The 15,104-nt window shown below is 33.7% G+C and overlaps 1 protein-coding gene across 2 annotated transcripts in view; it reads left to right on the top strand.

The window, feature by feature from the left end:
• LEKR1 (leucine, glutamate and lysine rich 1) overlaps positions 1-15,104 on the top strand; it is a 200,489-nt gene that overhangs the window by 109,505 nt on the left and 75,880 nt on the right. The window lies entirely within an intron of this gene.

Raw genomic sequence — 15,104 nt, 5'->3', positions numbered from 1 at the left:
TTCCCTGATTACTAGTGTTGTTGAGCATCTTTTCATGTGTATGTTGGCTGTCTGTATGTCTTCTTTGGAAAAATTGTCTATTCAGGTCCTCTGCCCATTTTTAATTGTGTTGTTTGTGTTTGATGTTGAGTTGAATGAATTCTCTGTATGTTTTGGATATTAAACCCTTTCACATATATGATTTGCAAACATCTTCCATCGAGTAAGTTGCCTTTTTGTTTTGTTGACAGTTTCTTTCACTGTACAAAAACTTTTGAATTTGATGCAGTCCCATTTATGTATTTTTGCTTTTGGTTCCATTGCCTGAGGAGACAGATTCAGAAAAGTACTACTAAAACCACTATCAGAGAGTATACTGCCTATGTCTTCTTAGAGTTTTATGCTTTCAGGCCTCACATTTGAATCTTTAATCCATTTTGAATTTATTTCTTAATATGGTGTGAGAAAGTGGTCCAGTTTCATTTTTTTTTTTTTGCATGTAGCTGTTCAGTTTTCTCATCACCATTTATTGAAGAGCCTATCTTTTCCTCACTGTATATTCTTGCCTCCTTTGTCATAGATTAATTGACCATATAAGCATAAGGTTATTTCTTGGCTTTCTATTCTGTTCCATTGATCTACCTTTTTGTGCCAGTACCATACTATTTTTATTATTGTAGCTTTGTAGTGTATTTTGAAATCAGGAAGCATAATACTTCCAGCTTTGTTCTTATTTCTCAAGATTACCTTGACTATTTGAGGTCTTTTTTGTTTCCATACAATTATTTTTTCTAATTCTATTAAAAATGCCAGTGGTGTTTAGGGATTGGATTGAATTTGTAGATTGCCTTGGAGAACATGGTCATTTTAACAGTATTAATTTTTTCAGTCCATGAGTATGGTATATCTTTCCATTTGTTTGTATCATCTTCAATTTCTTTCATTGATATCTTACAGCTTTCTAACCACAAGTCTTTTACCTCCTTGGTTAGATTTATTCCTGGGTATTTTATTCCTTTTGATGCAATTACAAATTAGAAATTGTTTTCTTAAATTCTCTTTCTGATAGCTCATTGGTAGTATATAGAAAGGCAACAGATTTCTGTATGTTGATTTTATATCCTGTAAATTTACTGAATAAATTTATTAGTCTGGTAGTTTTTTGTGAAATCTTTAGGATTTTCTATGTATAGTATCATGTCATCTGCAAATAGTCACAGTTTTACTTCTTCCTTTCCAATTCTGATTTCTTTTACTTTTTTCATTGTCTGATTGCTGTGGCTAGAACTCCCAATACTATGTTGAATAAAAGTAAATAGAATGAGCATCCTTGTCTTGTTCCTGATCTTAGAGAAAATGCTTTCATCTTCTCACCATTGAGTATGAAGTAAGCTATGGATTTGTCATATACGGTCTTTATTATGTTAAGGTATCTTCCCTCTGTAGTCACTTGGTTGAGAGCTTTTTTATTATTATAAATGGATGTTAAATTCTGTCAATAGCTTTTTCTGCATCTCTTAAGATGATCATCTGATTTTTATTCTTAAATTGTTATTCTTAAATTCTTAATGTGGTGTATAATATTGATTGATTTGCAGATATTGAACCATGCTTGCATCCCTAGGATAAACCCCACTTGATCATAATGTATGATCCCCTTAATGTATTGTTGAATTTTAGTTTGCTAATATTTTGTTGAGGATTTTTGCTTCTATGTTTATCAGTAATAGCCTGTTATTTTCTTTTTTTTTTTCTCCTCTCTCTCTCTCTTTTTTTTTTTTTTTGCTAGGTGTCTTTCTCTAGTTTTGGTATCATGGTGATGCTGGCCCCCTAAAATGAGTTTTGAAACATTCTTTCTTCAATATTTGGAATAGTTTGAGAAGGATAGGTGTTAACTCTAAACATTTTGTAGATTTTACCTGTGAAGCCATTGGGTCCTGGACTTTTGTTTGTTGGGAGGTTTTTGTTTGTTTGTCTTTTGTTTTTGTCTTTTGTTTTGTTTTTACTGATTCAATTTCATTACTGATAATCAATCTGTTTATATTTTCTATTTCTTCCTGATTCAGTATTGGGAGATTGTATGTTTCTAGGAATTTACTTATTTCTTCTACGTTGTCCATTTTATTGGTATATTAATTGTTTGTAGAAATACCTTATAATCCTTTGTATTTCTGTGGTCTCATTTGTAAGTTTCATTTCTAATTTTATTTATTTGGGCCCTCCTTTTTCCTTGATGAGTCTTGCTAAAGGTTTATCAATTTTGTTTATATTTTCAAAGAACCAGCTGTTAGTTTCATTGATCTTTTAAACTGTTTTTTCAGTCTCTATTTCTTTATTTCCCTCTGATCTTTATTATTTATTTCTGGTAACTATGGGTTTTGAATTTCTTCTTTTTCTAGTTTTTTTAGGTATAAGTTTAGGTTATTCATTTTAGAGTTTCCTTGTTTCCTTGTTTTCAAATCCTCCTTAATTTCTTTAGTAATTCATTGGTTGTTTAGTAGCATATTGGTTAGCCTCCACGTATTTGTATTTTGGAATTTTTTTACTGTACTTGATTTCTAGTCTCATACTGCTGTGGTCAGAAAAAATGCTTTATGTGATTTCAGTTTTCTTAAATTTATTGAGACTTTTTGTGTGGCCTAGCATATGATCAGTCCTGGAGAACATTCCATGTGCACTTGAAAAGAATGTGCTGTCTTCAGATGTATATGTATCTATTGTTCATTTGGTTTAATGTGCTGTTTAAAGCCAGTGTTTCCTTACTGATTTTTCTGTCTGGATGATCTGTCCATTGTTTAAGTGATGTTTTAAGTCCCCTACTATTATTATATTACTGTCTATTTCTCCCTTTATGTTTGTTAATATTTGCTTTATGTATTTAGGTGCTCCTTTGTTGAGTGCATATATATTTACAATTGTTTTATCTTCTTGTTGGATTGGTCCCTTGATCATTATATAATGTCCTTCTTTGTGTCTTGTTAAAATCTTTTGTTTTAAAGTCTATTTTGTGTGATATGAGCATTGCCTCCCCAGCTTTCTTTCCATTTTCATTTGCATGGAGTACCTTTTTTCATCCCTTCACTTTCAGTCTCTGTATGTCTTTAATATCTAAAGTGAATCTTTTTTAGACAGTGTACATATATAGGTCATTTTTAAAACATACTCATTCAGACTTTGATTGGAGCATTTAATCCATTTACATTTAAAGTAATTATTGATAGATATGTACTTATTGTCATATTGTAATTATTTCCTGGTTGTTTTTGTAGTTCTTTTTGTTATTTTCGACTGCTTTTGTTCTCTTCCCTTCTTATTTAATGACTATATTTAAGTGTATTGTTTGAGTTCCTTTCTCTTTGCTTTTGTGTATCTATTATAGATTTTTGGTTTTTGGTTACCATGAGGTTTATATATATATTATTTATATATATATAAATAAAATATGATTATTTTAAGTTGATGATCTCTTAAGTTCAGATGCATTCTAATAACTCTGTATTTTAACTCCCCTGCAATGTTCAATGTTTTTGACACCATGTTTAACATCTTTTTGTTTTATGTATCCCTTAACTACTTATTGTGGATATAGATGATTTAACTACTTTTAATCTTCTCACAAGCTTTATTAGTGGTGGATCTACTCCCTTTTCTATATGTTTACCTTTACCTGTGAGATTTTTTTTCTTTCATAATTTTATTATGTTTAGTTGTGGTCTTTTCTACTTAGAGAAATCCCTTTAACATTTCTTGTAAATCTGGTTTAGTGGTGCTGACCTCTTATAGCTCTTCCTTGTCTGAGATAAAAAGAAAACTCTCTCTCCTTCATATCTGAATGATAGCCTTGCTGGGTAGAATATTCTTGAGTGTAGGTTTTTTCCTTACAACACTTTGAATATAATGTGCCATTTCTTTCTGGCCTGCAAAGTTTCTGCTTGAAAAGTTAGCTGATGGTCTTGTGGGAGTTCCCTTGTATGTAACTAGTTGCTTTTCTCCTGCTGCTTTTAAGATTCTCTCTTTATCTTAATTTCTGCCATTTTAATTATAATGTGCCTTGGACTTTAATTCTAATGTGTGGTATAGACTTCTTTTCATTTATCTTGTTTTGCCTGTCTATGCTTCCTGGACCTAGATATCTTTTTTCTTTTCTTTTCTTTTTTTTTTTTTTAGGTTGGGGGAGGTAATTATGTTTATTTATTTTTAGAGGAGGTACTGGGGATTGAACTCAGTACCCTGTGTATGCTAAGCATGCGCTCTACCACTGAGCTATACCCTCCCCCCCGAACCTAGATATCTTTTTCCTTTCCCAGGTTATGGAAATTTTCAGCTGAAATTTTCTTCAAATAAGTATTCTGCCCCTTACTCTCTCTTCTCCTTCTGGGACCAGTGTAATGCAAACGTTAAAACACTTGCTGTTGTCGCAGAAATCTCTTACATTATCCTAATTTAAAAAATTTTTCTTGTTTCTGTTTAGCTTGGGTGATTTCCACTTCTCTTATGTCCAAATTGCTGATCTGTTCTTCTGTATCATCTAATCTATTTTTGGTTCCTTCTAGTATTTTTTTTTTATTTTAATTATATTATGCTTCAGCTCTGTTTGGTTCTTCTTTATATTTTCTAACTCTGTTAAACTTGTTTTCTAACTCTGTTAAACTTGTTATGTGTTTATCCATTCTTCTCCCGAGTTCCTTGAGCAGATTTATGATCATTACTTTGAATTCTTTATTGGGTAGATTGCTTATTTCCATTTCATTTAGTTCTTTTTCTGAATTTTTGTTGTTGTTCTTCTGTTTGGAACAAATTCCTCTGTCTTCTTATTTTGTCTAATTCTCTGTGTTTATTTCTATGTATTAGGAAGGTTGATTGCATCTTCTGATCATGAAGAAGTAGCCTTATATAGGAGACGTCCTATGCAGACCAGCAAGCACACTCCACTCTGGTCACGAGAGCTCTGTTCTCTATGGATGCTCCCATGTGGTCTGTGTGGGCCTTCTGTTGTGACAGAGCTTACTACTGTAGGTGCACTGGTAGGCAGGGCTGGCCACTGGCATAGTTGGGTGCCAGACTTTGCCTCACCATTCTGTGGCTGCCAGCTTACTGGTGGACAGGGATGGGTCCCACGGCAGCTGGTTACCAGGCACAAAGAGCCCAGGTGGTGTCATATTGCTGGTAGACAGATTAGCCCCTCAGTACTAACAGGCTAGAGGGAGAATTCCAAATGGTGTTTGCCAGTGTCCTTGTGGTAGAACAAGCTCCCCAAAATGGCTACCTCCAGTGTCTCCATCTTCAGGGAAGCCCGAGTTCCCTCCTGTCTCCCCAAGAGCACAAGTATGTATGACTCAGGCTCCTTTCAAACTATTGGCTCTATGTTAGGACTCAGTGCAGTTGTTAATATCCCCCCATTTATGGGTTGCCTACCAGATAGTGTGGGCCTTGAGTATATTATATCTCTGCCCCTCCTACCTGTCTCATTGTAGTTCCTTCTTTTTATATTTAGGTATGGAAAATCTTTTCTGTTAGTTTTCAGTTCATTTTTATAGCTAATTCTCTGTAAATAGGTGTACTTTTGGTGTGCCCATGAGAGGGGGTGAGCTTAGTGTCTTCCTATTCCACCATCCTGGTCACTCCTTGCCCCATTTTTGTTCCATTCTATACTTGTGGTCTAATGTGATGCAATTCTCTTTCCTCTCCGCCTTAACCTAGATCATCTTCTGCCCATTCAGTCACCAATCATCAAAAAATTTGGTCATTCAGTGTTATTAATTAGGCACCTACACGATGCAGTCTACGCTTTAACAGGAAAAGTTGTGTCGTACATGGCTTCTACACTAAGCATTCTGCATCCTCAGGGAAGCTCCAGCTGAGCAGTGAAAGGAAGGAGCTTTCCTCTGCCCTGTCCCTAACACCCACATGAACACTCTCTTGACGACACTCACAGCCAGTCACTCTTTCACACATGGACTCACCCAGGCACACAGCACACCTGCTGCTCATAGACTCTTAAAAATCATCCACATTTATGGACCAGTAGCATGAATAATAGCAATGCTATCTGAATGAGAAATAAATGACCCATTTCCCCTTTCCCACCCCATGTCCAATGTCTCTCACTTCTTACCAGCATCTCTTCCCCACTAGCCACTAATACTCTCCTTATATCATTTAAAAAAAAAAAAAAGTCATTCCTGTGAATTTAAGTAGCTTTCCTACTACAGTCTAAATAATAGCTAACATTCACAAAGCACTAACACATGTCAAACAGTGCAGCCACAGTGTACTCCCTTATTATCATCGTCCTGGGTTAAGCATTTTTATTATTTCCAGTTTACGAATGAGATTACTGGGGTTTAGAGGAGTTAAGTCATTTGCCCAAGGCAACACAGCCTCTGATCAGCAGAATTAGAGCCTGAGTCCAGAACTGTGCCTCCAAAACTTGGACCCTTAACCCTTGAACTCCACTGCTTATAAACATCAAAGCATACTCACTGTTATCATCAGTATATATTTCAGAGAAAGCCTCTATACAGGCCACTTCCAGCTCTGGTAAATAAAACAAATTTCTGTAAGGGAAAGGCAGAAGAGGTCCTGAGAACTAGTAGACACAAGCCACCCATAGGTTATGAAATGGTTATAAGATGGGTATAGATATATTACATGATTCAGTGTTCAGCTACTTTAATATGAATCTTTTGTTCCCTATTACCAAAATAAGCCATATTCACTATTGATTAGGAAATTCCAGCATTCACATAGCATTATATGATGTGATCCTCTGAGACTTCCTGTTTTGAATATATATATTTTTATAAGTGGAATAATAGTTTCATAATCTCCAACCCCTTCATTTCTTCCATTGTGAAATCTTTCCATGTCAAAAATACTCATAATATTCTAATTTTGGATGAATCATAATTTTAAATCATATCTTATTTTGAATAATTGTTTTCACTTTTTTTCTATTAAAGTAATATTCTGATAAATATCCCCATAGCTAAATCTTTTCACATATGTGTGAATGTTGTCTGCAGATCTCTTCATTCTTATAATTACAAAGTGTTTTTGGTTTTATGCTTGTTACTTTTAAACTATGTAATAATGTAGAATTTTTAACTGCAATTAGCATGAACTGGTTTTGTAGTATAAAAGCAGTCTTTTGAAGGAATTCTTGCCCTTTGCCTATTCTACTGCCCTCCCAGCACAAGGAGAAAGGGGGCAAAAGATAGAATCAGTACTCTGTATGGCTGTGAATGCACTCTACCTCCTTTCCAGTTTGCATAGAATTAGTCCTGCATACAAGAATTTCTGTAAGCATTCTGATGGTAGAGCACATGGATTAATTAAAGAAAGTTGATGTTTATATGGCTATATGAATCTATTTGAAAATTTATTAAATATTTTTAGATTGAAACTCCCCTATATTCCGTTTATTCATTTGCCTTATTATTAACCCTAGGTCTTTTTCTTTTTTATCCCATAAATATTTTCAGCTAATATTCTATTCAGTATAGCTCCCTGTCCCTTCCTGCTTACTTCACTCTAGGCTGTCCATATCTATTATTAATATTTTTCAGTCTTGAAAAATCTCATTATTTTGGTATACACACACATACACATTCAAAATAATAAGATATATGTAATTGTGTGAATTTATTTATTTATACAAATTTATCAGAAAACAGAGTAATGTTCTAATGTATTCACAAGCTTCTAAATCATCAGGATTGCCAGTTGAGAAAGAGTGATTAAATGATTTAACCAGGGTTTAAAAAAATGGAATTTAAGGCTCCTCCTATCTTACCCATGCATGATTTCTAATGTTTTATAAGCCCCTATTAGTTACAATTATCATTATGTTATATTTGGCTGGTTTAATTTTCAGAACAAAAAAAATGCAGTGGGGTTTTAGAAGCTTTTGTTTTTGTTTTTGTTTTTGTTTTTGTTTTTGTTTTTTGCATTCTGAGGTAAATTCTTGATCCTTAGTATTAGAATATAATTTATTTCCAAATTTTAAATATCTGATTATCTCCTTAGCTTGATTTAAATACACTCTCCCCTCCTCCCACACACCTAGATAAATAAATGTCTGGTTCTAATCTAACTACATCTGGACCAAATTGCAACTTTTTAACTGTAAATCCACACCTGATGGAGCATCTGATTTATAATCTCCAAATGTTATTTCAGTCCCTTCTGGCATTATGCAGAAAATGTTAATGTACTTCAAGTATTCCTATTTTGATATAGATGTGAATCAAACCTCTAAAATATAAACCCTAAAATGAAATGAACTTTCGAAGTGGCTGTATTCACCATCTGAGCTTTATAAAAAGTTTGCTTAAGTTAAAAAATGTTAATTTGCAATTGATATAGTTGAATACACTCATTAAAGAACTTTCTTCTATTATTGATATCTATTCTTACATTTGTAAAGCCTTTCTCTGTTAATGCTCATTAAAAAATTAAGTGAGATATTACTTTGTGAAAGGCTGAGTTCATCAAACCATGGTACAATAATATATATATATGTAATATCTAAATGCAGCTTACTGATTGTGTTCATTCATATTGGTTATATCTGATAAGAAATCCCACAATTTTAGCCACATAGTTAACTAACAGTTTAACTAAATGAAATAATTTAAAATGGTAGAAAAATAAAACAGGTTTAATTTTAAAGGAGTTATTGATTTGTTATTTAAAACATAATTTATCATTCATGAAGGAAAAATAAGGCACTTGACTTTAATTTCTCTAAGGACAAGGAAGTATATCTTACTGATGTTTATATACTGAATGTAGCCATCATGGAGCCTACCTATAACAGAGTAGGTACTCAGTAAAAATCTACTGAAATAAAAGAACATATTTATAAGAAAGTTGCATTTTAATGCCAAGATACATATTAGATATTACCATTGAAAACTGTGCAACTCTTTCAGTTCCACTCATTTTAATCTTAGGTACATAATTTTAAATGTGTCTTTGCTGGAATTCTTATTTCTGGTAGCCACAAAATTTCATTCATTCTTTCAATAGTTATTTTTTGAGCACCTTTCTTGTCTCAGACACTATGAATATAAAAGATAAGATTCTTGTTCTCATGAAACTTACATTCTAGTTAGTTTACATTAAATGAGTATAATGCACTTAGAATATAGTGCCTGGCACATAGTAAATACTCAACACTTATCTGTGATGATGATGATGTGAGACATGTATATAAATGCTACTCAAAGCTATGAGACTAAGTGAGATACTAGGGAGAAAATGCAGGTAGAGAAAAGGGCTAAGGGCTGAACCTCTGGTGCCTCCTAATATTTAGAGTATATATAAGAATGAGAATCATCAATAGAGACCGAGAAATATCAATAGAGACCGAGAAATATCAATAGAGACCGAGAAACAATAACCAATGCAATAGTGAATGAGGAAGGTGGAAACAAGATACTACAGTGTAAAGCAAACAATAGGAGTGTTTCAAAGAAAAAGTGAACAATGTGTCAGATGCTACTGAAAATCTGCATTAGATAAGAACTCAGAATTAAATTTTGGAATTGTTAATATAGAAAGTCATTCATAATCTTGAAAAGTGTTATTTCTGTGGAGAATGAAGAAGAAGGCTCCACTGAAGTGGATAGAAAAGATATTGGGGGAAAGGCAAATCATAAAAAGAGAACTATGAATGACTGAGAAGTATAAAATGAGATGATTATCTTCAGTAGTGAGCAGATAACTGCAATCTAAACCAACAATGAAACACTACCTTTGCACCCTGTGGATTGATTAAAAAAAAAAAACTTAAATAGCCTCTTCTAGTGAGTGTTGGGAAAGCAAGAACCTTCATCTAGTGAGCTGGGAGTGTAAGCTGGTGCCTCCATCCTAGTAATCATTTGGCATTTTTAAAGTATGTGTTTGCCTGTGACCTCGTGAGTTTGCTCCAGGAACACACTGAAAAAAAACTCCCCTATAAGCAGACAAGAAGATGGATAAGAAGCTTTATAAATTTTATTTATTTATTTATTTTTAACTTAAGTATAGTTGACTTAGCATATTATATCAGCTTTAGGTGTACAACATAATGATTCAATATTTTTATAGAATATACTCCATTTAAAGTTATAAAATATTGACTGTGTTCCCTGTGGTGTATCTTATTTCCATCCTTGTATCCTGTTTATTTTGTACTAGTAGTTTGTACCTTTTGATCCCCTTCTCCCATCTTGCCCCTCCCCACACACTTCTCCCAACTGGTAACCACCAGTTTGTTCTCTGTATCTGAGTCTGTTTCTGTTTTGTTACGTTTGTTCATTTGCTTTATTTTTTTAGATTCTACAAGTAAGTAAACACAGTATTTGTCTTTCTCTGTCTGACTTATTTCACTGAGCATAATACCCTCCAGATCCACCCATGCTGATGCAAATGGCAAAATTTCATTCTTTTTATGGCTGAGTACTATTCCACTATATATATTTTATTATATATAATTTTATATATATATGTATATACACACACACACCCCACTTCTTTATACATTCGTCTGTTGATGGGCACTTAGGTTGCTTCTGTATCTTAGCTATTGTAAGTAATGCTGCTATGAACATTAGAGTATATAATTTTTCAAATTACTGTTTTGTTTTCTTTGGATTTATTCCAGGAGTGAAATTGCTGGATCATATGGTAGTTATATTTTTCATTCAAGGAACCTCATACTGTTTTCCATAGAGGCTGCACCAGTTTACATTTCCACCAGCAGTGCACAAGGGTTCCCTTCTCTCCACATCCTCCTCAATACTTAATATGTGTTGTCTTTTTACAACAGCCATACTAACAGGTGTGAGGTGATATCTCATTTGTTTTAATTTGCATTTCCCTGGTAACTAGTGATGTTGAACATCTTTCCATATGACTTTTAGCTATCTGTATGTCTTTTTTAGAAAAATGCCTATTCAGGCCTTCTGCCCACTTTTTAATCAGGTTGTTTCTTTGGCATTATGTTGTATGAACTTTTTGTATGTTTTAGAAATTAACCCCTTATCAGATATATTATTTGCAAATATCTTCTTTCATTCAGTAGGTAGGTCAGCTTTTCATTTTGTTGATTATTTCCTTTGCTGTACAAAAGCTTTTAAGTTTGATTATGTTCCATTTGTTTATTTTTGCTTTTGTTTCCTTTGCCTGAGGAGACAAAAAATCTCTAAGACCTATATCAGAGAGTATACTGCCTATGTTTTCTTCTAGGAGTTATATGGTTTCTGGTCTTACATTTAGGTCTTCAGTCCATTTTTTAGTTTATTTTTGTATATGGTGTTAGAGAATGTTCTACTTTCATTATTTTACCTATAGGTGTCCAGTTTTCCCAATACTACTGACTGAAGAGACTGTCTTTTCCCCATTGTATATTTTTTCCTCCTTTGTCACACAGTAAATTTCCATATATGCATGGGTTTATTTCTGGGCTCTCTATTCAGTTCCATTGTCTATGGGTCTTGTTTTTGTGCCAGTACCATACTGTTTTGATTACTGTAGCTTCATAGTATATTCTGAAGTCAAGGATCATGGTATCTCCAGCTTTGTTCTTTTTTCTCAACACTTCTTTGGCTATTCGGGGTCTTTTGTAATTACATACAAATTTTAGGATTATTTGTTTCCTTTCTGTGAAAAATGTGGGTATTTTGATAGGGATTACATTAAATCTGTAGATTTCTTTGAGTAGTATGGACATTTTAACAATATTAATTTTTCCAATCCATGAACACAGGATAGTATTCCAATTATTTTATCATCTTCAGTATCCATCAACTGTGTCTTATAGTTTGCAGAGTATTGGTATTTCATCTCCTTGGTTAAATTTATTCCTCGGTATTTCATTCTTTTTGAGGCAATTGTAAATGGGATTCTTAAAATTTTTATCTTTCTGCTAGTTCATTATTAGTCTATAGGAAAGCAACAAATTACTGTATATTAATCTTGTATTCTGCAACTTTACTGATTTCATTTATTAGTTCTAATAGTTTTTTGGTGGCTACTTTAGGGTTTTCTGTGTATAGTATCATGTCATCTGCAAATAGTGACAATTTTACTTCTTTTCCAATTTGGATTCCTTTTATTTATGTTTTTATTGTGTGATTGCTGTGGCTAGAACTTCCAATACCGTGTTAATTAGGAATGGTGAGAGTGAGCATCTTTGTCTGTTCCTTATCTTAGAGGAAAAGCTTTCAGCTTTTCACCATTATGCATGATATTAGCTTGAGTTTTTCATAAATGGCCTTTATTTTGTTGAGATATGTCCCCTCTATATCAACTGTAATGAGAATTTTATCATGAATCAATGTCGTATTTTGTCAGATGATTTTTCTGCATCTATTGAGATGATCATGTCACTTTTGTCCTTTATGTTGATGTGGTATATCACATTGATTAGTTTGTGGATATTGAATCATGCTTGCAACCCTGGGTTAAATCCCACTTGATCATGGTATGTAATCCTTTTTATGTACTGTTGAATTCAGTTAGCTAATACTTTTTTGAGGACTTTTACATCTATAGTCATTGGAAATATTGGCCTATAATTTTCTTTCTTTCTTTCTTTCTTTCTTTCTTTCTTTCTTTCTTTCTTTCTTTCTTTCTTTCTTCCTTTCTTCCTTTCTTCCTTTCTTCCTTTCTTCCTTTCTTTCCTTTTTTTTTTTTTGTGTGTGTGTGTTTTTGTCTGGTTTTGGTATCAGGGTAATGGTGGCCTTATAGAATGAGTTTGGGAGATTTCCCTCCTCCTCAATCTTTTGGAATAGTTTGAGAAGGACAGATTTTTTTTTAAACATTTTTTATTGATTTATAATCATTTTACAATGTTGTGTCAAATTCCAGTGTTCAGCACAATTTTTCAGTCATACATGGACATATACACACTCATTGTCACATTTTTTTCTCTGTGAGATACCATAACATTTCGTGTATATTTCCCTGTGCTATACAGTATAATCTTGTTTATCCATTCTACAATTCTGAAATCCCAGTCTATCTCTTCCCACCCTCCGCCCCCCTGGCAACCACAAGTCTGTATTCTCTGTCTATGAGTCTATTTCTGTCCTGTATTAATGCTTTGTTTTTGTTTGTTTGTTTGTTTTTGTTTTTGTTTTTTAGATTCCACATACGAGCGATCTCATATGGTATTTTTCTTTCTCTTTCTGGCTTACTTCACTTAGAATGACATTCTCCAGGAGCATCCATGTTGCTGCAAATGGCATTATGTTGTCGGTTTTTATGGCTGAGTAGTATTCCATTGTATAAATATACCACCTCTTCTTTATCCAGTCACCTGTTGATGGACATTTAGGCTGTTTCCATGTTTTGGCTATTGTAAATACTGCTGCTATGAACACTGGGGTGCAGGTGTCATCCTGAAGTAGGGTTCCTTCTGGATACAAGCCCAGGAGTGGGATTCCTGGGTCATACGGTAAGTCTATTCCTAGTCCTTTGAGGAATCTCCACACTGTTTTCCATAGTGGCTGTACCAAACAGCATTCCCACCAGCAGTGTAGGAGGGTTCCCCTTTCTCCACAGCCTCTCCAGCATTTGTCATTTGTGGATTTTTGAATGACGGCCATTCTGACTGGTGTGAGGTGATACCTCATTGTAGTTTTGATTTACATTTCTCTGATAATTAGTGATATGGAGCATTTTTTCATGTGCTTTTTGATCATTTGTATGTCTTCCTTGGAGAATTGCTTGTTTAGGTCTTCTGCCCATTTTTGGATTGGGTTGTTTATTTTTTTCTTATTGAGTCATATGAGCTGCTTATATATTCTGGAGATCAAGCCTTTGTTGGTTTCATTTGCAAAAATTTTCTCCCATTCTGTAGGTTGTCTTCTTGTTTTACTTATGGTTTCCTTTGCTGTGCAGAAGCTTGTAAGTTTCATTAGGTCCCATTTGTTTATTCTTGCTTTTATTTCTTCTAGGAGAAAATTTTTGAAATGTATGTCAGATAATGTTTTGCCTATGTTTTCCTCTAGGAGGTTTATTGTATCTTGTCTTATGTTTAAGTCTTTGATCCATTTTGAGTTGATTTTTGTATATGGTGTAAGGGAGTGTTCTAGCTTCATTGTTTTACATGCTGCTGTCCAGTTTTCCCAACACCATTTGCTGAAGAGACTGTCTTTATTCCATTGTATATTCTTGCCTCCTTTGTCGAAGATTAGTTGACCAAAAGTTTGTGGGTTCATTTCTGGGCTCTCTATTCTGTTCCAAGGTCTGTATGTCTGTTTTTGTACAAATACCATGCTGTCTTGATGACTGTAGCTCTATAACATTGTCTGAAGTCTGGGAGAGTTATTCCTCCAGCCTCTTTCTTTCTCTTCAGTAATGTTTTGGCAATTCTAGGTCTTTGATGGTTCCATATAAATTTTATTATGATTTGTTCTAGTTCTATGAAATATGTCCTGGGTAATTTGATAGAGATTGCATTAAATCTGTAGATTGTCTTGGGCAGTGTGACCATTTTAACAATATTGATTCTTCCAATCCAAGAGCATGGGATATCTTTCCATTTTTTAAATTCTTCTTTAATTTCCTTCATCAATGGTTTATAGTTTTCTGTGTATAATTCTTTCACCTCCTTGGTTAGATTTATTCCCAGATATTTTATTACTTTGGGTGCTGTTTTAAAGGGGATTGTTTCTTTACTTTCTTTTTCTGTTGATTCATCGTTAGTGTAAAGAAATGCAACTGATTTTTGAACGTTAATCTTGTAACCTGCTACCTTGCTGAATTCTTCAATCAGCTCTAGTAGTTTTTGTGTGGACCTTTTAGGGTTTTCTATATATAGTAACATGTCATCGACATATAGTGACACTTTTACCTCTTCTTTTCCAATTTGGATCCCTTTTATTTCTCTCTCTTGCCTGATTGCTGTGGCTAGGACTTCCAGGACTATGTTGAATAGGAGTGGTGATGGTGGGCATCCTTGTCTTGTCCCAGATTTTAGTGGGAAACTTTTGAGTTTTTCACTGTTGAATACTATGCTGGCTGTAGGTTTGTCATATATAGCTTTTATTATGTTGAGATATGTTCCCTCTATACCCACTTTGGTGAGAGTTTTTATCATAAATGGGTGTTGAATTTTGTCAAATGCTTTT

Source organism: Camelus ferus, chromosome 1 (assembly GCF_009834535.1).
Source record: "Camelus ferus isolate YT-003-E chromosome 1, BCGSAC_Cfer_1.0, whole genome shotgun sequence".
In the NCBI taxonomy this organism is placed as follows: domain Eukaryota; kingdom Metazoa; phylum Chordata; class Mammalia; order Artiodactyla; family Camelidae; genus Camelus; species Camelus ferus.
This window is presented reverse-complemented; position numbering and strand designations above follow the sequence as displayed.